Here is a 25,868-nt window from a genome sequence, read left to right as displayed (position 1 = left end):
ATGAATGGGTCTATCATCGATGAGATCAGTTAGGTTAGCTTTATCCTGGAAACTTTACCTAAAATTTTTCTGCAGTTTCGTAGCAATGTTGTTATGAATAGGATTGTCTACAACCTGATCATCTTGCTCAACGAGCTATAGACGTTCCAATCCTTGATAAAAGTCAAGGAACAGAAGGGAGAGACAAATGTTGCCTCTTCCTCTAAGAAGTTTTTCAGACGTTCGACCTCGGGACTAAGTTTGTGCCTTCTTCCTCTGACACCAAAAAGTGGAAGAAGAAGAAAGGTGGAAAAGGGAAAGTTAACCCACCAATTGCTGCCCAGAAGGGCAAGAAAGTCAAGGCTGCAAAGAGAATCTGTTTCCATTATAACCAAGAAGGACACTGGAAGAGAAATTGTCCCAAATACTTGGTAGAAAAGAAAAGACCAAGTAAGAAAATTTTGATTTATTTGTTTTAGAGACATATAATAGTCGTATCCAATAGACACAGAAATATATCTATTGTGCAAAGAGTGTCGGTCTTTAGGTCCATAAAGTCCCCTTTGTAGCTCAACAGGGTTTTTTTAGAATTAATTTTGGATTAATTTGAATTGTTCAAATTAATCGAGAGAATTAATTATATGTTATATAATTAATATAATGTTTTTGATACATTATAATATAAAATTTATTTTAAGAGGAATTAAATATTTGGATATGATTCAAATATTAATTATATGGATCAAATTCATATAACTAAATTTAGTATAAATATCATTTATATTAAATATCACAAATGATTATGTACATACAATAAGTTAGATATAAGAAAGTGTGTGTGTGATTATTATTATTTAAATTAATTTAATTTAATTTTGAATTTAAAATGAGGGAAATAACTTCCTTCCCCCTTAATTATCTCTTAAATTTTACGTGGTGAGTGGGGAAGTTAGTTCGATCGATCTGTTTTTCATCTTCTTCACAGAGAGGGTCTTTGGGAATTAGTGTGGTTGTTTTTAATCTCCTTGAAAATTCCTCTCCCAATTTTTCATTCTTCGTCTCCCAAACTCAGAGCCCACACCTGCTGAGAATTCTCATCCCCTATAGAGAATACAGAGGTCTCATTTGTAGTGGTGTCCTGTGATTTTCGAGGAAGATTCGTGAAGAAGAAGGATTATGTGAAGAACGGTTCTTCAAGGGAAAGCACTTTCTAATCCAAATTCTTTTCTTCTTGCATGTTGTAAAATATTTTTTGTCGAATTGCATATTTTTTGTTCTGTAATTTTGTATTCTGTGATAAAATTGAAATTGGGACGATTTCCGCTTCTGCTGCGGACCTTCAGGTTCTTTCAGTTAGGACGTCCAAGTAAGATTATTCTTAAATCAATTATTTTTCATACTTTCAATTTACCTTGTGTCTGTGAACACTATTTGATTGGGAAAATGCATTGTTTACCTTTTCTTTCTTCTGTTTTGTTTTGTTAGCTCCTTTGGATTTGATTCATGCTTATGTATGGGGACCTTTCCTTGAAATTTCAATAATTATATTATGCTTCTTTTATTAATGACTATTCAAAATATACTTAGTTGTGTCCTATTACTCTTAAATCTGATGTTGTGTCTGTCTTTAAATCCTTTAAACTTCTTATTGAGAATCCCTTTAACTCTCGTATCAAAATTCTTAGAATCGATGGAGGAGAGGAATTTACACTCCCTAGGATTTTTTACTTGAAAATTCTGCCATTCTTCTTCAAAAATATTATGCCTATACTTCTCAACAAAATAGCATTGTCGAGAGTAAACATCGTCACATTATTGAAGTTACTTTAACCTTAATGTCTAAATCTTCTTTTAACTTTAAAATTCTGGCCCTTTGCTTTTGCTATTACCATAAACACCATAAATCAATTAACTTCTCCTCTTCTTGGTAATAAATCTCCTTTTGAAATTATTCTCATAAGTCTTCCTAACTATTCCTTTCTTAAAATATTTGGTTGTGCATATTACCCACTTCTTAAACCTCATGCCTCTCATATACTTGAACCCAAGTCTACTAGATGTGTCTTTTTTGGTTATCCACTTGGCCATAAAGGATATATATTTTTGTTACAACATGAGCAACAACCATCTTTACGCTACTCGACATGTTATCTTTGATGAAACTATTTGTCCTTTTCGAGTTATAAACATTGCTCTACACCTTTAGCCTTATCATCCTTTGAAGATATTGGCCAATCATGTTCTCTCGAGGATGTTTTAAACTACCGAGCCTTGATTGAGGCTCTTCATTACTTGACTTTCAGTAGACTAGATATTTCTTTTGCCGTGAGTAAGCTCACTTAATTTGTGCATCGTCCTCAAGACTCTCACTTAGTAGCAGCATAAAGAGTTCTATATTATTTTAATGGTTCAATTGGCCGAAGTGTTTTAGAAAGATGTTTCCAATACAAATTATCTCCGGTTAACAACATACTTTAATTCGGATTGAGCTGGAAGTCCTCATGATCGGAGATCCACTTCGGGCTTTGTTATTCTTTTGGGAAAAAATCCAATTTCATGGGGGTGCAAAGAAACGATCTACCATTTCTCGAGGCAAAATACTGTGCATTTGCTTCTATCGGTGCCGAATTAAGTTGAATTCGACAGCTTTTGAAAGATCTTCAAATATACAATTTAATGCCACCTTTACTATTATGTGATAATATTTTTTGTATTCAATTAGCAAAAGATCTTGTCTTTCATGGTTGGACTAAACATGTCGAAGTAGATTTTTATTTTGTATGAGAATAAGTTATACGAAGAGATATTGATCTTTTCTATGCTCCTATAGACAAACAGCTGGCAGACTTGTTTACAAAGGCTCATACTGCTTAGAAATTGAGTCTTTTTTGTTCCAAACTTCTATCTCTACAAGCATCAGTTTGAAGGGGAAGATAACTGATGTGTGTGTTAGGTTTTTTGTTAAAGTTTTTTTTTTAGCATGTTTAGTTTATTGTTATGAATTTTTTATGCTCTTCTCTATATATATGTAATTGTACTTTACATTTAATTAATGAGGAGAACTCTCTTTTTCTAAATGAGAGATTATTACAAGAACAAGCACATACAAGATTTAAGCACCAATATTACCTTTAACCATAAACATTTCAAAATTATCATTGAAAATAAATTGTCTAAAGTATGGATTAATTGCTCAAAAGACTCATTTTAAAGGTCCAAAATGGCAAATGATCCAGTTTTTGAAAAAATGTCAAATGCCCCTTTGTTGATGTCATGACCACGTGAAGTTATATTATTGCGTTTCTTTTTCGGTGTGAAAAAATTTTCTCTGCACGTCGTCTTCTTCTTTTCCTTTGTACATCTTCTTCTTCTTTTTCTCTGGCACGACGAGTCCATGCAAGCAGCTCCAATGCAACCAACCCTGATGAGCAAGAGATAAGAGAGATGAGTGATGAAGCGAAGAGAGAGTGAGAGACATAGTGATTTGTGAGTGAAAAAAGTAAGAGAGCGAGATGAGCTAGAGCGAGAGATATAGTGATTTGTGAGTGAAAAAAGAAGAGAGAGCAAAAGTGAGACTACTTTTCCACGAGCACACGAATATATTTTGGTAATTTCACTTGAATTTGATGTCAACAAAGGGTCATTCGGCATTCTTTTCAAAAACTGGATCATTTCACATTTTTCGTCTAATTTTTTTATCATCCATTCAGTGGATCCTAAAAACTTCAAACCTAATTTGAGACCTAAAATAATGTAATAGTGACTTAAACCGGGTGGTGATTCAAGTTTTGTTTCAAATCACGGTCTTAATTTCCATTGAAGATGATGAACTTCTCGAGTATTTGATCTAACCTCAATAACTTCATCTTTTGAGTAAATGACAAAATTATAAAGGTAAAGTCGAGTTCAGAACGAATTAGACCTAAGTGATATATATATATATATATATATATATAGTGTGTGTGTGGATGGAATTTGTTCAATGCCACGAAAGATTTCCACTTTCATATTGTGTAATCAAGAGCATGGCAGCTTTAGCATTGACGGAGACAATCGACCGCCTGTTCTTTTATATTTGTAATTAACGTAAAACTCAAATGCGTGGCTATGATGTGAAGCTATTCGTGGGAACAAATTATTGAATCTGTCACTCATACCAAGATTAGATTAAATTAATAGGTTTAGACATTATTTTAGTCCTATTAAAAGGAATTGAAATAGTCACTCGTTAAATAATTTAAGAACTCAAACGAATCAAAGATAAAAGTAGACGAAAATTAACATTTTGAAAATATAATAACTAAAATGAAAATTTAAAAATATAAGGACTAAAATATAAACTATAGGAACAAAGTAGTCTTAAACCTAGATTAGATTATAAGCCTATACTCGACATCTTTTATATAAGCTCTAAAATTTATCTAAATTACCGTTCAATAAATCCTTTCATTTTCAGTTCCATATCAATATATATCTTCTAAGTTGACAAATTTATTCAAAACAAAATTAAAATTTAGAAAAATGTCAATTCATATCTTTAAAATTTGAAATTTATCAAATAAATTCTGAACTAATAATTGTATCGACTTAAATTATAAACTTTTGTAAGTGTATGAATTGATGTTGGAAAAATGGTATATATATAAACTGAATGCACTAACAAACTGATTACAACTCAATTAGAAACAATATACTCAATGTATAATATTCAAACTCAAACTTAAGCCAGATGAAGTAACAAGGCTTAGATATGAAAATAATCAAAGACTTTAAAGAACCTCAAAACTTTTAGAGACTCAAAATGTAGTCGAGACACGTTTATGATAAGTATTGTCCTAAAAATAATTATTCACTCTGCACAGGCTGCAAGCAGACTACAACGATCGTCTCAGTAGGATACAACGATAACTCCAGTAGAACTATATCCTGCAACCTTGAACTACTCGGATTTGGCAGAACTCTTGGATACTTGCCCTCAACTTAACTCAAGAACACAAGAAACAAAGAAACAAAGGAGATAGCTTTTCAATTTGGAATGGGATGTTACACGTGAAGAACCAAGTTGCTATTTATAGGCTAGCAACTTAGTAACTCACAAAAATTCAAAATAAAATCAAATAAAAACCAAAATTAAAATATTTTTCAACTTTAACTCAATTGAGTTGTTATTTGACAAAAATTAAACATATTTCATTCAAATTGAAGAAACTACAAATTTAACTTTCATACATATTAAATTTGTACAAGAAACATCATTTTAATTTGAAGTTTCAATCTAATTTGAAAGTTTCTAAACAATGAGTTTAATCTACACAATTAAATCCAATTTTATGGTTCAATATTCAATTGTTTCACTTTCTTTCACTATATATATATATATCCAACAATCCCCCACATGAAAGAAGGTGAGAAAAATCAAATAAAAACCATTGAGAGCAAACATACCAAGTTATACATCAAGGGAGGTGTCTTCTAGACTTAAACCTTCCTTAGTGAGTATCTAATAGAATTTACCAAAGAAATAGTAAGCTCTGGAACTTTCCTTCATGTTACAAAATTGAGACAATAGATTCACACACAAGTTGTCTTGTATCTTTGAGTTCTATATACTTGTATTCATTTTAGTCCTGGACAAAATCCTGAATTCATGAGAGCTTTAGAGAATATAAGCCATTTGAAATGTTCTCATAGAAGCGACCCCACTTCTACTCTCATATAGATAATGTTGATTAGAGTATTCTGTCATTATTCCTCTTGTAAAACAAGATATCAACATTACCTTAACATCAATAGATCATACACTCTACAACATCATGAAAATAGGAAGAAACTACAAGTTTCTTAGTATGTTAATTATGAATTATCCTGCTATTTTGCCTATTGAACCTAGATCTTGGGATCTCCATTCAACTAAGTTAGGTTACCACTAGATAACTCATCTCATATGCTTTAACCTCATTTTCCTCGATGTAGTGACTTGCTCTCTTAACAATCTTTCATCTTTTGATTTTATATAATCAATGGAAATTATTCCATTAGAGAGTAATTGTCTTATCGAGTTATGTCTGTTCCTAATATGCCGTAACTTGCCATTATAAACATTATTCTTGGCTTTTATAGAAGCCACTAAATTATCACAATAAATACATATTACAATTATGGGCTTTGGCCACAATAGAATAACTTCGAAGCCATTCAACTTCTTCTTATGCTTTATCAAAAGCTATAAACTCGGATTCCATAGTAGAATGTGCTATACACATCTGTTTTGAAGACTTCTATGATACATCTACTCCACCTAAGGTAAAAATATAACCATTGGTTGATTTAGTCTCCATGCTATTAGAAATCCAATTAGCATCACAAAATCCTTCCAGTACATGTGGATACCTCATATAATACAATCTATAGTCTAGAGTATACTTCAAGTACCTTAGAACTCTAACTAATGCATTCCAATGATCATGCCTAGGATTGATGGTGTGTCTTGCTAACCTTCCTATTGAATAGACAACAGCAGGTCTTGTATAATTCATGATGTACATTATGTTTGGGATGATGCCCTAAACTCTCGTTGGATCATGTAGTTTGTAAGCACAGTTTTGAACAAATGCTTGTGATGTACAATATATGATTTTTTTTTTTTCACTTTTGTCTATGAACATTGGATATTTTATTTGCTTTACCACAAACCAATAAACTAAGATCCCTAGTTGTCGTTTGTAACTTAAGCATGTATGTGGAGACATACAGATGGATCATGTCTTAAGTGATAATCAAAATGGTCTGTAGTATATGAATATAGGAGGGAAAGCTTATCCTGTTAACACTACCAATGCAACCCGCTTTGTAGAATAGTTACAAGTGTTGTGACTTGTTACAAATGGTTTGATCTTGATTATTCATGTGGAGACATGCAAGCGCGGGCGTCCTATACAAAGGAGTTTGTATAAAATCGAACCATGAAGTGTTATAGTATCGTTATATAATGTCGTTCATGACAGAGACTAGGATGACCATAGGTAACATGACCTCAATCCTAAGTAAGTTGGGAACTCCTACCTTTGAGAGCGGTCATTTGATTTGCACGGTTGCGAGTGGCCAAATCGCCGACTCAAACCTACCACTTCGGGGATTTTTCTGATTTGAGAGTTGGGAATTCAGCTACATAAAATGAAATTCACTCATTCCCCGAAGCAGGGGTAAGTAGATAGATTACTCCCCTAAGGGCTGATTCCAGGACTTGAATAATATGGCGCCACACATCTTCTCATGGCCTGAGAGGTGTCCACACATGGTAGGACTATGTTGTATTGTTCATGAGAGGGATCAGTGGTACTTAAGGAGTTAGATGTGACTACAGGGGCAAAATGGTAAATTGGCCCAACTGTACTTACGAGCATTTGTGAAGGGTTATCGTACTGTTGATCGGTTATATTCAATGGACACATAAATATATCTGTGGTGAGAAGGGTGCAACTTTCGGTCTTTAGCGGAGTGCCTGGCAGTTAACGGATGGTGGATCTCGTGGCTAAAGAGTTTAGTCAGCTATTCCCGTACTGTTGGAGCTTCGAGTCATAGGTCCATAAGGTCCCCTTGGTAGCTCAATGGATTCAAGTTGAGAATTAGTTTTTAGGTCAGTTTGAAGTGTTCAAATTAACAAGAGGGAGTTCGATTATATATGATATGATTGAACTGATTAATTGTATATGATATGATTGATATTATGTAGGAGATACATTATTTTGGAGGAAAATGATATAAATATGATTTATATCTAGTGGAGGAGAAAAAAACTACGGTTAATGTATTACATATGATGTGATATTAAACCATAGGTTATTGAATATAATATGATTATATTTATTATTTATTTTTTTGAAATTATAAGATAATTGTTGCCTGGCTTTTTCTCCATAACCACATGAGATAGTGGGAGGTTTCATTCAATTTTCGTAACTGAAGGATAAAATGAAAATCGTTTTCATTTTGTAAGGAGATGAGATATTCGCTCATGAGTGGTGTATACTGCCTATTGCACAGCAAATTGAGAGCCTACACGATTGCTCAAAGTTTCTAAACGATCATATACACGCACGCGGTTTACTAAATGATCGCATAGGATTTGCTAAACGATCATCTAGCTCTTTCTAAACGATCACGCGCCCGAGTGTCTTACTAAACGATCGTCTATACGATCGCGACCCTATTTACTAAACGATCGTGTATCTTTATCTAAATGATCAAACATCGTTTATACGATAGACACCTGTCTTCTCCCACTTTCTTAGTCATGGTATACGATTGGCTTTTCCTCCTTCCTTTTACCAAATCCAACAAAGCCTACACCTCCTGGATTCTCATACCGAGAATACCGAGGGTTCTAAGTGGTGGTGTCTTCCTTACTGTCGTATTCGTGAAAAGGTCATTCATGGGTAGACGATTTTCTTGGACGATCTCAGCGAGAGCGAGAGGAGCAGTCCTTGGCGAGAACGAGTTTTTAGGCAAAGAAGGGTTCTTCAACTGATACGTATTTCATTCTCTTTGTCGTCTAAGTTCGAAAGCATGCTTGTAATTTGTTGTTAATGCATTGGATTGTAAATGTGGTAATTCTATCACAATGAGTTTAGAACGATCTTGCTTTCGCTCAGAGGTACTCTGTGATAAGAGTCCTTCATATTAAACTACCAATAACTCTAGAATATTCTATAGAAGATACACATTCATCATTGTTTTGTTCAACTTACAATTTGGATCAAATGAAGTAATAACTGGCTTACTCTTAAAATGATCAAATTTTCTTAGCACTTTCTCTATATAGTGAGATTGAGAAAGTATGTATCCACTAAGATTTCTTATTATTCGAATTCCAAGGATAACATTAGCAAGACCAAGATCTTTCATATCAAAATTGACAACATCCTTTTAGTGGAATCAATGACACTTCTAGTTGTACCCATTATTAACATATCATCCACATATAAGCAAACAATGACACATTCTTGATCTATGGTTTTAACATAGACACATTTATCACTCTCATTTATCTTAAATCCATAAAGAGAATTGACAAGTTTACATACTTTTCACTCATTCTTGATCTAGTGTGATCAAACATTTCAAGTCATTGTTGGAGTGCTTATTTCAACCCATAAGAGATTTGACAAGTTTACTAACTTTATCTTCAAGTCCTTTAACAACAAATTCTTCACGTTGTTTCATATAGGTTTCTTCATCTACATCTCCATTTAAAAATGCAGTTTTTACATCCATTTGGTGTATTTCCAAGTTTTGTAAAGTTGTTATTGCATTTAACATCCTTATAGATGTAATATTCGTCATTGGAGAATAGGTATTGAAGAAATCTAGCCTTTCTTTTTGGCAAAAGCCTTTAGCTACCAATCTAGCTTTGTACTTCTCAATAAAGTCATCAACTTTTAGCTTTCTCTTAAAAATCAATTTATTCCCAATTAGTTTGCTTCCAGTAGATAAATCAATCAATAATCAAGTATTATTCTGTAAAATGGATTTTAGCTCACCTTCTATCATATAAGTTATGAAATCATGTCCAAAAGAAGTAGCTTTCTTAGCTCTTTTTATTTTTCTAGGTTCAGATTCAGTATTCTGATCATGACAGTATTCTGCCTAAATAGTAAACACGGGTAGATGATCTTTCGAAGAGCCTCATTAATTCTTTTGGCACCAACAATTTTGCATCTTTCTTCCTTTAAAAGAAATATATCCCCAAAGAATTCAGCTTCAATAGATTTTATTATGATATTATTATTGACATCAAAAAGTTCTGATTTAAGTACCATATATCTATAAGCAGCACTATGCATTGCATAGCCTATGAAGATACAATCAATTGTTTTAGGTCCAAGCTTGATCCTTTTTTATAAAGAAACTCGTACTTTTGCCAAACACTTCCACACTTTCAACATTTTATACGAGGGTAACTTTCCATTCCACACTTCAAAAGGTGACTTATTAGTCTTCTTATGTGTGATTCTATTTAGTATAAAATTTGCTATCAGCAAAGCTTCCCCTACAAATTATGAGGTAAATCTGAACTGTTTAACATGCAATTAACCATATCCATTAAAGTTCAATTCTTTCTTTCAGCTACACCATTTTGTTGTGGTGTATAAGAAATTGTAGTTTGATGGATTATACCATTAACTTCACAATATTCATAAAGTGATAATGATTCATATTTATCACCCTTATCTGATCTAAGCACCTTTATTTTTTTCTCAAATTGATTTTCAACTTCTGTCTTTTATGTTAAAAATAAGTCTACGCATGTGTATTTAAAGAAATTATAAGTCTCACATGATGTTTTTCAAATGAAATTTGAATAATTTGTTTAACTTGATATACTTGCAAAAGTTCAGATTTTGATTTGATATATATACATCAAAATATTACTCTTTTGCAAGGAATAAAATATCAATATTTCAATTTTGCGAATATATTATCCGATATATTGACATCAACAAATATTTCCAAGAGTAAAAAGATTTAGAAATTTGTTTTAGATTAATTATTAAATTGTTTGTACTCTCAAATTAATTTATGAATATTGTTATTAGTATTTCTATTCATATTTAATTAAATAAGTTTTATTTTTTATATTTTACTAGCATTTATAAACGATATCAAAGGTATTCGTGAACAATTAGTATCAATATCCAACCTTTCGTTTAACGAAAATATTGACTCTTTTGCAAATAATTAGGAAAGTCGTCGGGCGTAAAAGTGGAGGACGAGTAAAAGGACATGTCGGTCCCAGTGGGAGTGGGCGTTGTACTTGTAGGGTATGATTATGAAAGCGGCGGCTCAGTGTTGGGCCGTTGGCTCATTCCATTCCTCACAGTACGCAAAACCGCGTTTAAGAAGAGACGACGGTATAGCAGTAGCACACTACAAATTTTATTCCATGCAAAGCATAGGCTTTTTTTTTTCTTTTTTGTCATTATTATAAATTTCAAACTTCTTTTGCTATATAATAAAATAGAATTCAACTTTCAACTTTAATTAAAGAATACAGTGACTGTTAACATTATCAAATGTGAACATAACAAAACAAATTTCTTCGTGTCAATTTTTTCCCTCTAAATTTGTCATATTTATGAAATACATTTCAAGATCATGGAGACTAAAATAAACCAAACTAAAAAATTAAAATTAACGTAAAGTATATATTTATACATAATATTCGAATAAAAATTGTTATAATATAGCAGATGAAGTCCGAGGTGGAGCTACTCTTATCCCATTCTTGAATTGACATAAGTTGCATTCATTCAAACTTCACTATTTTGAGTCAAAATTTATAAAAAAAAAAATGAAAAATAAAATGATCAACTTATACCTTTGGAAGTCGTACCATTAAAACAATTAATTAACATTTGTATCAATTTAAACTATAAATTTTTGTGATTGTAAATTCTAAACTTTTGTGATTGTATTAATTTGCAATCTCATATAAAATTCGTTTAAAAGATGTCATGTGAGACTTACAACTATATTAGTTAAACTTCAAAATTATCATAAATGAATCAATTTAGATATTTTAATTAAGATTATCTTCGAGAATGATCTATACACCAATTCTTACACGTACGTTAAACGTAAGATGAACAAATTGATTAATAGAATTGATGCATTGGTCCTCGGAAATCATGACCAAGAGTCCAAATTGATTTTAAAAACTACTCTTGAAGTAGGATGATGGTTGTAATTACACCCTCAAATTTTCAATGGTAAAAATTGGGCTCTCAAACTTATACAAGTGTTAAAAAAACTTTCAATTGTTAAAAATATAAGTCTCATACGATATTTTGCCGCACGAAATGTGTAATATTGGATATGATATAAATTGATACATTTATAAAAATTTTAAACTACGATTATTAAATCATAATTTTAATTATAGAAGTCGTATAAGTTAAAGAATGGTAAATATAACAAACTCTATCATTTATAGGCTTCTTTTAATGACATAGTCTATCACTTATAAATCCCTAACAGCGATATATAGATTTCGAAAGTACAATTTAAATTTATTATATCTATAAAATTTTTTATACGATATTATATCTACAGATACTCTGAATTCATGATTATATATGTAATAGTCCTTTAATTTATACTATTTTCAAATTTTTAGATAAAAATTGATTTTTTTCTCTCAATAATAATGGGATGAAAATAATGCCACTCATTAAATACAATAAAAGGAGGGAATGGGGCCAAGAGCTCATAAAGATGTGGTCAGACATGAACGCAAAGATATTTCAAGAATCAAAGTGTTACAATTTCATGCATTTATTTTCCCAAAACATTTACACATTTTTGCATGCTAATGCTAGCTAGCTGGCATTTTTTTGTCCACGCACATAATTTTGGAATAACAAGTAGTCTATTCCTTTTACTACTTCTCCTTCAGATTCGCCTACTCTAAATGTTGACTTTGACTCTTTCTTCAATCTCAGCCGTTGCTAGTCAAATCAAATCAGCTACGCGCTTTATTTATTGATCCCATCCAATAACAATATAATTTATAAACCCTAGTTTGTTGACTTTTTAAGCCTCCGATCAATGTGTAACCAATTTAATTCTCTATACCATGGAAATCTTGATTTTTCAATTAGTTTCTTTTCCTTTTTTTTTTTTTTGAATAATTTGTTTCTTTGGTGGTTAATAAAATAGTGGAGTTCATATTGTTAAATCGAATTTAACTTTCAAATAATATAGGAATGATTTCACGTAAAGTAAAATAAGTATTTTATAGTAAGGGTTTGTTTTGAATGATTAAAAGAAAAATATTTTTATTTAAACTATTTTTATAAAAAATCTTGAAGATAAATTTTGAAAGTGTTTTAAAAACTATTATGAGAAAATTGACAAACAATTCAATTTTTTTCAGATTTTTTTTTAAAATCAAATACTTGAAAATTTAATCTAAACATATCATAAATCATTTGTATCTATTTGATACTAATCAATTGCATATCAACTTTTGTGTTGATTTTTCATTTATATTATTAAAATTATGATAAGAGTCTCTCATTAATAAAATAAGAATCTAAACTATCTATCAAAAAACAAATATTTATCGCATTTATAACCATGGACAATAGTTAAAATTAATTTTGTCATTTTTTAAATTAAAACATGTTTTTAATCTTCAAAATTATTTTTTATGATATGAAAATCATATTTAAAAATGTAAAGTTCAATATTAAATTAATTTTACACGATGAAAACAAGTTTTAGAGTAATTTAAAAATGACAAAAAATAGTTTTGATAATTTTAAAATCACTCCAAACATATACTTTAATAATCTAAAAATATTAAATATAATTCAGATTATCTACCAAACAAAACAACCATCATATTTACATGATTTTATACACTTTCCCCGATTTTGGAGGTAATTTAATGTTTTATTCCTTTCTAATTTTGATATTAAGTTTCTTTAACAATGTGATATTAAATTTCACAAAATGAGAGGTGAATTGACATCATATAGTAAGAAAATTAATCTATAAAACATAAGAACTTAAATAAACAACAAAATATCATTAAAGTAAATATAATATAACAGAAAAAATATTTTTTTTTATTCACGAGTTTTTAAGAATAGGTGTGTTTGGTCCCTAATGTTTCAAATCAGTCATTTTAGTCCTTGAGATTTTAGAAATAGATTTAAAAGGTCACTCAACTAATAAATATATTAGATTTAAATATAAAATTAATGAAAAATATGATGTGGCAAGGTGATTGAAAAAATATATATTTTTAATATTTTCCACTTCTCTCTTGTCTTTCTTTTTCTCTCTTTTCTCTTATCATCTCTTCTCCATCTCCATGTCTCTTTGTCGATCATGTTTTCTATTGAAGAAGATGATGAAATTTGCTCACTCCTCTCTTATTTCTCTCACAATAAAAGGAATTGAATGTAACATATATGGATAAAAGATTTTGAAGACAAAAAACGGATTTTTGTTGTCAGAAAAAAATGGAGACCAAAACATAGTAAAAAAACAAATGACAAAAAGTTAAAAGAAAAACTTCAAATCGTAGCGTTCATGGCTTCTAAAAAGCAAATCAATAGAAAATAATGCAATTTTATTAAAGAAAAGAACAAAAACTCAAATGGCTCTTCCCCTAACCCCCTTCTTCTCTTCTCTTTTTTGGTGGTTTTGTCTCTATGGTTTTAGATGTTGGAAAAAAGGAGAGTTGTCGGTGATGGCGATGGGAACTTTTCTGGTGAGGAAGAAATTTTTTGAGATATCCGGGTGAAGGAGTGTTGGAATGTATCATCACATAGCGGAAGCGAAAAAGGATTATTAAGCAGTCTAATTCATTAATTTTAGTAGAAACGAAAGCATGCTCTAGCAGAAATTAATGGGTTTCAAGTCATATCTTTGTAGAATTCTTGAAATCACGATTTTCAGTTGCAAATCTCTCCAAATCTCGTTGTAGACTCCACAAGATCTTCTCTACTATTCTCTTGGTGCTCTAGATTGAGCCGTGGGACTCAAAATAACACTACAGGAATTCTGGCTTCTCCTGACGTCATATTTCATCGGGAAAGTGTGGAAAATTCGTCGGGAGAAGATCTTCCGAAGCATAAACGGTCGTCAGGAGTTTGGTCGGGATAAATCCATCGGAAGAGGATCTCCTGACGAACTTTTGAACGGCGTCGGGAGTTAGGGGGAACTCCGGACACCTATGTGGCGTTGGGAGTTAAGGGGAACTCCCGACGCTTAGTATACGGTGTTGGAAGTTCCACGGGCTACACCGCGTCGGGAGTTCCCCCTAACTCCCGACGCCTTAAAACGGCGTCCGAAGTTCCCCCTAACTCTCGAGTCGCGTCGGGGGATCCTATATGGATAAACAATTCAACTTCCTATATGGATAAAATTTAATATATCATTTGTAATTTTTTTAAATTTGATCTGAAATCCAGTGAAACATATTATACCAAATAAAGATTCACATAAAAGAAAATGAAGTCCATTTTATAATAAGTAAAAAATTACAATATCCAAATGTTGTCCCAGCTCTAGAACACTTGTCCATTATATTCAGAAATACATAAAAGAAGCAAAATGAGAACAACATCTAGAACACTTCTCGAACACAGCATCTTCAATAATTGTCCCAGCTCATCTCCGAACAGCATTCTACAAAAAAACAAAAACATTGAAATATTATATGGATAAACAATTCAATTTCCTCTATTTTTCAATTTTTGAAAGTCCTATATGATCTTTTAGATTGAAATCTAGTAAAAATTAAATTTGCATGAGAAGTATGTAAGAAAGGCTAGCTTATCTCAAAATAATATTAGTGCATGCATAGGATAATGGGGTAGAATAGTAGTAAAGAAATATTGTTGGAAAGGGGAAAGAAACAAAAACAAAAACTATAATAAGATTTGGGTGACCTAACTTTAGTTTATTGACATAACAAGGCATGACAACCTTTTGAATTTGATTATTGACTTTCTAAGCAACATGTTCAAAAAGGAAACAAGTTGGCCTATTACTGATAGATTTTGTTATTTTACAATTCTTTAAATATATTGTTGTTCACTTGATTAATACCCCTAAAAGTACCATTTATTACAATTACCCTTTCTTCTTTTATTCTAATGGGTCCAAGTGGAGAGTTTTCAATTCAAATCCATATCCATTTATGCAAGTTTGGGCCTTAGGAATATTGTAACAACAATTGTTGCAAGCATTTCATTTCTTTTGATGATAGGATGGGCCTTGATTCTAGCCCAATCCATAGTTGGGGCTCATTGGGCTAACTACCCCTTTGCTATGTAATTTGCAAGTCTCCCTTTTAATTCCTCTGTTATCACAAGTTAAGGCTCCCTCTAATTTAATAATAAAAATAAGATCAAAAGAAAAGGAAAAGCACAATTATACATCTTAATTAAATATAACAGTTGAGATTTTCTTATGAGTTTTGGATGAATATAACAGTTGAGAATTTCTTTCTTTCTTTTTTTTTTTTTTGAAAAGGAAATGAGACTTTTTCATTGAAATAATGAAATGAGTCTAATGCTCAAAGTACAAATAAACAAAAATAATAGTGAGAATACAATGAAAAATTCGCTACAACTAAAATAAGATAAAAAAAAGGACCAACCCTAAGAATAGGAAAAAAAACAACATCCAATAAATAAAAATCTCTGAATGAAACAGTTGAAAATTTCTTATTCGTTGCTTACATTACAAAATTCAATGATATGGCATGGTGGGATGCTTATCTAATTTGTATGAGAGTGTTGAAGCTACTGAGGGCATCTTTAGATGTCATTACTTTGGATGTCAATCAGGGTGTGAAGCTGCTGAGGGCATCTTTGCAAACGAGATACATGGAAAGAGCGAGATACATGGAGAGAGCGAGAATCATGGAGAGAGTAAGATACATGGAGAAAGCAACATTCAGGGACTGTGATTGGGTTTTTGAAACATCAAGGCATGGTGGAATGCTTATCTAATTTGTATGAGATTGTTGAAGCTTTCAATGACACATATTTATAACCAAATCAAATCAAAGACACCCTTTTGAAGCCTAATATTTGAATCTAATCAAATGAAGTTATACATGTGCTGTGACATTCATAGAGAGAGCGAGATACATGGAGAGAGCGACAATCATGGAGAGAGCGAGATTCATGGAGAGAGCGAGATTCATGGAGAGAGTGAGATACATGGAGAGAATGACATTCAGGGACTGTGATTGGGCTTTTGAAACATCAAGGCATGGTGGGATGCTTATCTAATTTGTATAAGAGTGTTGAAGCTTTAAATGACACATATTTACAACCAAATCAGAGCAAAGACACCCTTTTAAAGCCTAATATTTGAATCTTCAGCTGATCAAATGAAGTTATACATGTGTTGTGACATTCATGGAGAGAGTGACATTCATGGAGAGAGTGAGATACAGGAGAGAGCGACACTCAGGGACTGTGATTGGGCTTTTGAAATATCAAGGTATGATGGGATGCTTATCTAATTTGTATGAGAGTGTTGAAGCTTTAAATGACATAACTAAAGACATAACTAAACTTTGCTACCATAACTGCATAAAGCTACTTAAGACATAACTAAACTTTGCTATCATAACTGTAGGATAGTAACATATTACACAACTAAATAATGTAGTAATCATACCTAATTTGATGGGTTTCCTCTATGTGATCGTACTATGTCTTCAATCATCTTTTTCATTTCTTCCATTTGTCTCGCATGATTCTCTTGCATTCTTCTCTGAACGTCTTCGAGTTCCTTAATCCTCGACTGAGACTGTTGAAAATTGACTCCCAATTCATCCATTTCCTCCTCCGTTCCTTGAGTAGACGACAAGCTTGATGACATGGTACTCCTTCGTGACTTAGGCTTAGGGCCCCAACCTAGACCTTTTGAATATCCGTATCGTGTACCCAAAACTATCTCACAGATTTCATCCCCTGTTAGTGGTTGAGAACCTTCTACAGTGGGGCTGGATTGTAATTCCAACATTTGATGCTAGACATAATAATTAAATGGGTAAGAATGAGGGACTAAAGTTAAAAGTGAAAAAAAAAACACGACAGTAAAGAAAAAAATGTTACATGTGCACTTTCAGCAGCCTCGTTCATAAACTTGCCATCTTTAGAGTGTGTTTCCCTAAATTGGTTAACACGTCCTATTTATCGACCCTCCTTTACCTGCAACTCTGCCTGAGTTTGCAGGAATGACTTTGATCCACCAACATGGTTGAACGGTAATTTCTTTCTATTCTTCCGATTCGTCACAGACACTTCCTACATTTGAAGAAAAAAAATATGTCAATAGTGTGATGTATTAGTAAATGCAGCAAATGATACATGCCATAAATATTGTACCTGAAACGCTTCACTCTCGAAGCGGTCACACGAAAAGTACCAATCTTCTGGCCTATTTTTAAACCAATTAGGCAAACTGGCACGTGCTTGTTGAGGATCTCCACATTTTCTGTAATGTCTATGCAAGTCTGATCTAAATTCTTTGAACGAGTTTTGAATTTGATGTTTTATAAAACGGTTAAGTAGTTGACTGGACAGATCAAGATCGAAATGAGCCTACAAAAGAGGGAGGGAAGAATTAGCATAGATGATGTTTATGACTGTAAAGAGAATAAACTTATAATTACTTACCAATAATTGACTTTTAGCCAATTCTATGAACTCGTTTGGAACCTCAGCAAAAGTACGACACCGTATTGGAAATACGGATCTCACAGTGACGCCGATCACATTACTAAAACAAACCGAATGTTGAGATATCTGTTTCGCTTCCCCCTCATTTATGACGATTGTGATTCTCCCATGTTTTTGTACGTATTTTTCCACCTCGATGTTCCGCGAATGCTCTCGCTTCTTCCGATTGGATGCTGAGCCACTATCTAAAGAATAAAAAATCTAAAACAGTTTATGATGTATTTCAGTTAACAGAATATATTTCAAAATATACTAACCTGAAGTATCGCCCACAGAAGATACCGTGTTGCCTAGATATAACTCCTAGAATTCTTCATCAGCCTCCCATTGCCTATTAAGGGTTGACATCGTATCTATACAAATACAAAAGAGAGAAAACAATATTAAATTAACAATAAATACGTGTAAGCTAGAGAAAAAGAGAATTTAGTAGATACATTATTACTTATCATCGTAATCTAATTCAAATTATTATTAGGGGTTGACATCTTATCTATACAAACACAAAAGAGAGAAAACAATATTAAATTAACAATAAATACGTGTAAGCTAGAGAAAAAGAGAATTTAGTAGATACATCATTACTCATGATCACCGTAATCTAATTCAAATTATTCATCAGCATTTGAACTGTTATTGAGAGATAATTGTTCTTCATCATCATCGTTTATGAAGTCATGATTGCCATGTATAGTAATTGGTCTTTCCACAACTGTAGGATCAACGTCAGATCTGCATAAAGTAACCTCCTCAATGGTTTCATCCACTCGGACGCCACCAACAATTTCTAGTAAATCTAGTTGTGCGTTTTCAACATCATCCACTTCCAGTACATCCCATATTCGTTTATTTTGGACTACTTGAACAACTTTCCAATTGCTACCTTTTTGAATGCCATCAATGTAAAAGACTTGTTGTGCTTGGATAGCAAAGATGAAAGGCTCATCGACATACCAAAAGTGTGATATATTGATAGATTTGTATCCTAAATCTACATGTGTCCTATTACGTTTGTTGTTATCTGTGTCAAACCACTTCAACAAGAAAACGTGTCTTCTGTTCGCATATTGCAAATCTAATACTTCATCTACAACACCGTAGAAATTGTTATCCATACTTGTGTTCTCACTGATCTCCCCGGTCACTAGGACTCCACTATTTTGTGTAGCTCGACGATTATCATGCTCTACAGTGTGAAACCGTACCCCATTAACAATGCATCCATTGTAAGAGCGCACCTCAGACGAAGGTCCCATTGCAAGTGAAAAGAAATCATCGAAGATATCTTCTCTCTCGCCCCGTTGTAGAACCTGATAATTACATATACATTAAAAATGAATACGAAAAATGAATCATCCCTCAACCGTTGCCTACAAAATGACTATGTATACCTGAGATTTGAACAAATCGGGAAATTTGTTATATATAAGTCAGAGGCGCATTGAACTTCACGACGAATTAACCTCAAATGTTGCCTACAATATTCATCATTTAAATGTTATATTAAAGGAGATACTCTAGAATTTAGAAAAGGAAAAAGTTTGAAACGTACTTGCAATAGTCTGGTATTTCTTTACAATTATTGAGAATGTACCAATGTGCAATACGCTTTTCCTCCGCTGATAGCGTTCGTAAAGTTGACGCCCCTAATGGTCGTACCCTCTGCCTAAATAATTCAAATTCACCAAATATCTCATGATCGGGAATGTTATCATCATTTTGTTCATCTCTATTGAATCTCGTTTCAATCCCACTTAGACATCGTGAGTAAAAGTTTCATGATTCATTCATTGCATATGCTTCCGCTATAGACCCCTCGGGATGTGCTTTGTTCCGTACAAATTATTTTAATGTTCGTAAACTTCTTTCAATAGGATACATCTAACTGTAATTAACTGGACCCACCACTTTGATTTCATATGGTAGATGAACTACAAGGTGTACCATTACATCGAAAAAGGCAGGTGGGAATATTCTCTCCAATTTATAAAGTATGACTATGATGTCTGCTTGTAGTTTGTTCAAATCACTTACACATATTATCTTTGCACATAAGTCGCGAAAGAATGTACACAACTCAACAATAGCAGTGGATACATTCTTCGGTAGTATGCTCGAATACCAATAGGGAGTAGTCTGTGAAGTAACACATGACAGTCGTATGTTTTCAGGCCCGATATTTTTCCATCTTTGTCATTGACACATTGTGATATGTTAGATACGAATCCATAAGGGAATTTCACTGATTTCAAATACTTACAAAATGAAATCCGTTCACCATTTGTTAATGTGTATGCTACGTGTAGTTTTACAAATCTGTTCTCGATCTGTATCAAGTGTAGGTCCTCTCTTATCTTCAAATCTTGTAAGTCCAATTGAGCGTTCGTTGTATCCTTTGTCTTTCCTTCAATATTTAACAATGTGCCCACCAAATTTTCGCATATGTTTTTTTCAATATGCATTACAACCAATTTATGTCGTAACAATAGTCTGGACCAATATGGAAGTTGGAAAAAAAATACTTTTTTTAGTCCAGTTTAGAATTCGCTTTCTTTTTTTTGTCTTGCTTCGATGGATGTTTGCTAAGCACAGAAAAGTTTAGCGTATTTATTTGTTGTAATATCTCTTCTCCATTCACTACGACTGGTGGAGGTCTACGTTCAACTTTTCCATCATGTTGTCTACTTCGACGCCAACTATGATTCTCTGGAAGATAACGTCGATATCCCATAAATGATATTTTTCCTCTTATCCCGAAGGACAAGTTATCTTCTTTGCATATTGGACATGCTTTAAAACCTTTTGTACTCCACCCAAATAAGTCACCGTACGCAAAGAAGTCATTAATCGTTCATAATAAGGTAGCATATAGTTGAAAAAACTCACTAGCAACAGAATCATAAGTTTGCACACCAATTGTCCACAACTCTTTCAACTCTTCAATCAACGGTTGCAAGTAAACATCAATTTCCTTTTCGGGAGATTTTGGACCAGGTATGATCAAAGACATGAAGAAATTTGTTTCCTTCATGCATTTCCAAGGGGTCAAATTATAAGGAATTATCACCACAGACCACATACTATAAGAAGTGCTCATATTTCCAAACGGATTGAAGCCATCTAATGCTAATCCCAAACGAACATTTTGAGGATCTAAAGAGAAATGAGGGAATTCACGATCAAAATGTTTCCACCCTTCTACATCAGCTGGATGTCGCAATACATTATCTGTTTCAACTCGCTTATCTTTATGTCATCTCATGTCAGAAGCGCCTTCTTTTGATGCAAACAATCGTTTTAATCTCGGTATCAATGGAAAATGATGCAATACCTTATGTGGTATTTTTTTATCCTTGCCATCATTAACTTTGTACCGAGACTCACCACAAATAGCGCATTATTTCAAATCTACAAACTCTTTCCAATACAATACACAATCATATTTGCACGCATGAATAGACTCATAACCTAGACTTAAATCACACAATTTTTGCTTGGCTTCATAAAAGGAAGTAGGTATAGAGGTGCAAGCTGGAAACGCTGTTTTTAACAATTCCAACAACATGTCAAATGATTTGTTACTCTAGCCATTTAGAACTTTGATATGCATCAACTTCACTAAAAAGTCTAAGGACGAAAATTGCGAACACCCAGGGTATAATTCATTACGTGCTTCGGTCATTAAATCCTCGAATAAGTTCGTAGTATCTTTTTCTTGACCATTAAAGGACATTTCATTCTCAATTCTTCCTTTATTTGCATTTTCATTTTCAATTGGAACTTGTAAATCGTTTATAAGATTCAACATCTCATTTTCTTCGACAGCATTACTCTCTATACTATCTACTTCAACATCCTCTATTGAATGATTTGTATGACTTCTAGATAAGTTTACTGGCTCTCCATGATATACCCATTCACAATATGAGGGAGATATTCCATAAGTTAATAGATGTCGTTCAACAATATCTATCTTTTTCCAAATTGAATTCATACAATTCTTGCATGGACATCTTATTCGTCCGGAATCATTTATATGAAACCTTGCCATATCTAAGAACTGTGATACTTCTTCTCTACACTCCATTGATAACTTATTCCTTAGTTTAATCCATCCTTTATTCATCCTTAAAAATAAATATTTTCTGACCAACTTGTAATCCAAAACAGTAACCTGGATTAGAGGACAAAGTACAAAGTATTATTAAGCATTGAGTTCCATAATTTTCATTTCTTAAGGCAAAATAAACAAATAGGTCCTTAGACCGCTTAAACTGTCTTAACAACTTTCAAATGTTTTATTTAGTACGCTCCAAACTTTCAATTTTGTGTCTAATATAGGCCTTTCATCTATTCAACATCTTCTAAAATTTACAAGCCTATTGGACACAAAATTTAAAGTTCAATTTTCTATTAGACACAAAATTTAGTTTTATGTCTAGTAGATTCTTTAAACTTTTTTAAAATATTAAATGCATTAAGTACAATATTTTTTTCTAAATTAAGTAATCCATAACCTTAAGAATTAAAAGAAAAAAAAACTCAATCCATAATAACATCAACAATCCATAATTCATAATTCACATTAGGTTACCAACATGCTAGAAATTAAACATTAGCAACATTAATTACTAACAATAGTAACATGCTAAAAATTAAACATTACCAACATTACCAACATGCTAGAAATTAAAAACATTGGCTTAATTAAGATACAAAATAAGAGAAAATAAATGAAATGGATGTGCACGAACCTTGATGAAAGCTTGAAAATAAACAACAAATTTGCAAGCAATGAAGGGGGGCGGCGGCGGACGGTGGACGACGATGCGAAGGGGGAAGGGCAGGCAACGGTGCAGGCGTGAAGAGGGGCGGCGACAGGGGGGAGTGGCGAGGGCGTGAAGGGAAGAAGGAAAATGGGGTGACGTGAAGTGCTAAGAAATCGATTAGAGTTTTTTGAAATAAAAGATTTTCGATGTGCACGAGAAAAATTAAACCAAACCCCTCTCCCGACACCGCCTGGGAGACCATTGGGAGTTCCTTGCTGCTTTAATGCGTCGGAAGTTCTTGGAAAACTCCCGACGCCGGTTTGGATGCGTCGGGAGTTCTTGGAGAATTCTCGACGAACCTTTACGGCATCGGGAGTTCCCGGGAATGCCCGACGGTCCTTTACTTCGCCGGGAGAGACGGTCTCTCCCGACGACCTAACTCCCGACGCCTTAAAACGGTGCCGGGAGTTCTCGTTTTTCTTGTAGTATAAGTTGGAATCAAGGGAACTTGGAGAATAACTTAGCAGCAATCCACTTGAAGAACTTCTTCTTCAACCCGAATTTTCAACAAAATTCTATCGATTGCATTGCCTCAAATTCACTCTAATCTCTTCAATATATTGCAGACCATCATGCAATGAGAATAGTTGCATGAGATGCAACTCATGCTTGGAGTAATTGAAGCTTAAAGATGGTGGGTTATGGGTGAGCTACTTGAAGATGATTTGGAAAAACTATTTTTCCATTTTGTGTATTTTTCCAATTTCCAAATTTCAAATTTGATTTTAGAAAACAATTAGAAATTATTAATTTTATAAATTAATTTCATAAATTAATTTTTCTAATAAAATTAATAAATAATTATCTAAACAATTTAAATAATTCTAATTAATTTAATATCAAATATTAACTTAATTTTATACAAATCCACCTTCATATATTTAAATCAAATTTAAATATTAATTCTCCAATTCCGTTTAATTCTAATTTGAATGTTTCAAATAGAGTTAATCCATTTTCGAGCTAGTAGGGGGATGTCATGGACCTACAGATCATGGGCTCTAATGATCCGAGATTAATTGGCTAAATTCATTAGACCGAACTAACCTCTATTCGTTAACTAATGGGTCACTCCACTAAAGCCCATAGTTGAACTCCTCTCATTGTAGATATATTATGTCCATTTGATATAATCATGATTAGTAAGTTAACTCTTCACAAGTTGTTCGTAATAACGACTAGGTCAAATCTTTGTTTTACCCCTAAAATTACCTTTTGTTCCTTAAATCTTACTGATCCTCTAATGAACAAGTGATTTGTGATCCAATCAACAAACAGAGTCCCTCTCAGGCCAATGAGAGGGCGGGACCCCTTGTTCAAGACCTAGAATCAGCACTTAAAGGAGAACCTCTCTACTATCCTTTACAGCGGGTAGGAATGAATTCCATCTAGCACCCTATGTCCCCAGCTATCTATCCGGTCTTACCCCTGAAATGGGAGGTTATTGAGCCGACGCTGTTGAGCCAACCCTCACCTATGAAAATCTAAGAATAATACCGAATAAACAGGAGTTCATAGTTAGCTCAAGACTAATGTCAATTACCTAGATCATCGCTTTGAAATAGTCAATCTTAAATAGTAAACAACATTATAAAGTAAGAGTGACTGATTTCGTGGTCCGATCTCGTACAAACCTTTTTGCATAGGGATGCCCCCACTCCTTATGTCATAACATATACGAATTAGGATCACTTCGTTTGTAGCATTTTACAACTCTTTGTAACAACTACAGAGCATGTTGCATCCAATAGTGTTACCAAAATAAGACACATAACCTTATTCATATACTATAAATCATTTTGACTATTTACTCGAACCCGATCCACTTTTATGTCTCTACATAAAGTTCAAGTACTCATGTAATAGTCAAAGGACTTTTAGGTTTATTGGATTTCTAATAAGCAAAACATCTATTCAATAAAAACTTATTGAATTTTCAAAATAAGTTCAAGTGCTTACAAATCACAAGATTTACGAGTTTTAGGACATAAAATTCAACAAGGAGACGACCAATCGACATAGGTAGAGAGATGAAAAATTTGAAGACTTTTCTTTTCTTTTCTTTTTGAAATTTTCTCTCTAGAGAGAGATTCTAAATCTCTCAGCTTGATTGTTCCTAATCCATGTGAGAGAAAGAAGAGAGAGAAATGAGCAAATATCATCGTGTTCTCCAATTGAAAAATGGCAAACAAAAAGACATGTAAATGGAAAAGAGGGGAAAGGAGAGAGGAGAGAGGAGAGAAGAAGAAGAAAGAAGAAAGAGAGAAGAGAGAGAAGTGTGAAATATTAAAAAAAAAAATTCCAAGTCATCTTGCCACATCATATTTTTAATTAATTTTATATTTAAAAATTATATATTCATTAGTTGAGGGATCTTTTAAACATATTCTTCAAAATTCAAGACTATAATAACTAATTTTAAACATTAAATAAAAGTATTCAAGTTTAATAGAGAATTGATCACAAATGAATGAGACATTATTGATGATAAGTGATCAAGCACAATGACCTTTTATAGAAGGATCATTGTGTGAAAACAAATAAACAGAAAGTTCAACTAATTTACACAAAATTTAACAGAAAAGTAATAATTTGATAACCAATTTTAAATACAACTGTCCAACTCAATGAGCTCTCTTAATACCTCCACCTCATGCCAATGTGGTTTGAAGAACACACATTAGCTTGTTTCTCAAAGGAAGAAACTTTGCAGCAGATAGTTTTATAAGGATGTGTGCAACTTGAGCATGAGTTGGATGGTCTTGCACTCGAACATGCTTAT

At 32.8% G+C, this 25,868-nt stretch overlaps 2 pseudogenes; both read right to left on the bottom strand.

Moving 5' to 3' along the window:
- Nucleotides 1–17,190: 17,190 nt before the first annotated feature.
- On the bottom strand, nt 17,191–18,709 carry LOC150036371 (uncharacterized; annotated as a pseudogene).
- A 159-nt stretch (nt 18,710–18,868) lies between these two features.
- On the bottom strand, nt 18,869–22,383 carry LOC150036370 (uncharacterized; annotated as a pseudogene).
- Nucleotides 22,384–25,868: the final 3,485 nt, after the last annotated feature.

This window comes from Benincasa hispida, chromosome 5 (assembly GCF_027475165.1).
Source record: "Benincasa hispida cultivar pf3 chromosome 5, pf3_genome.v1.1, whole genome shotgun sequence".
NCBI classification, from domain to species: domain Eukaryota; kingdom Viridiplantae; phylum Streptophyta; class Magnoliopsida; order Cucurbitales; family Cucurbitaceae; genus Benincasa; species Benincasa hispida.
Note: the sequence above shows the minus strand (reverse complement) of the source record. Positions and strands in the feature narration are given on the sequence as shown.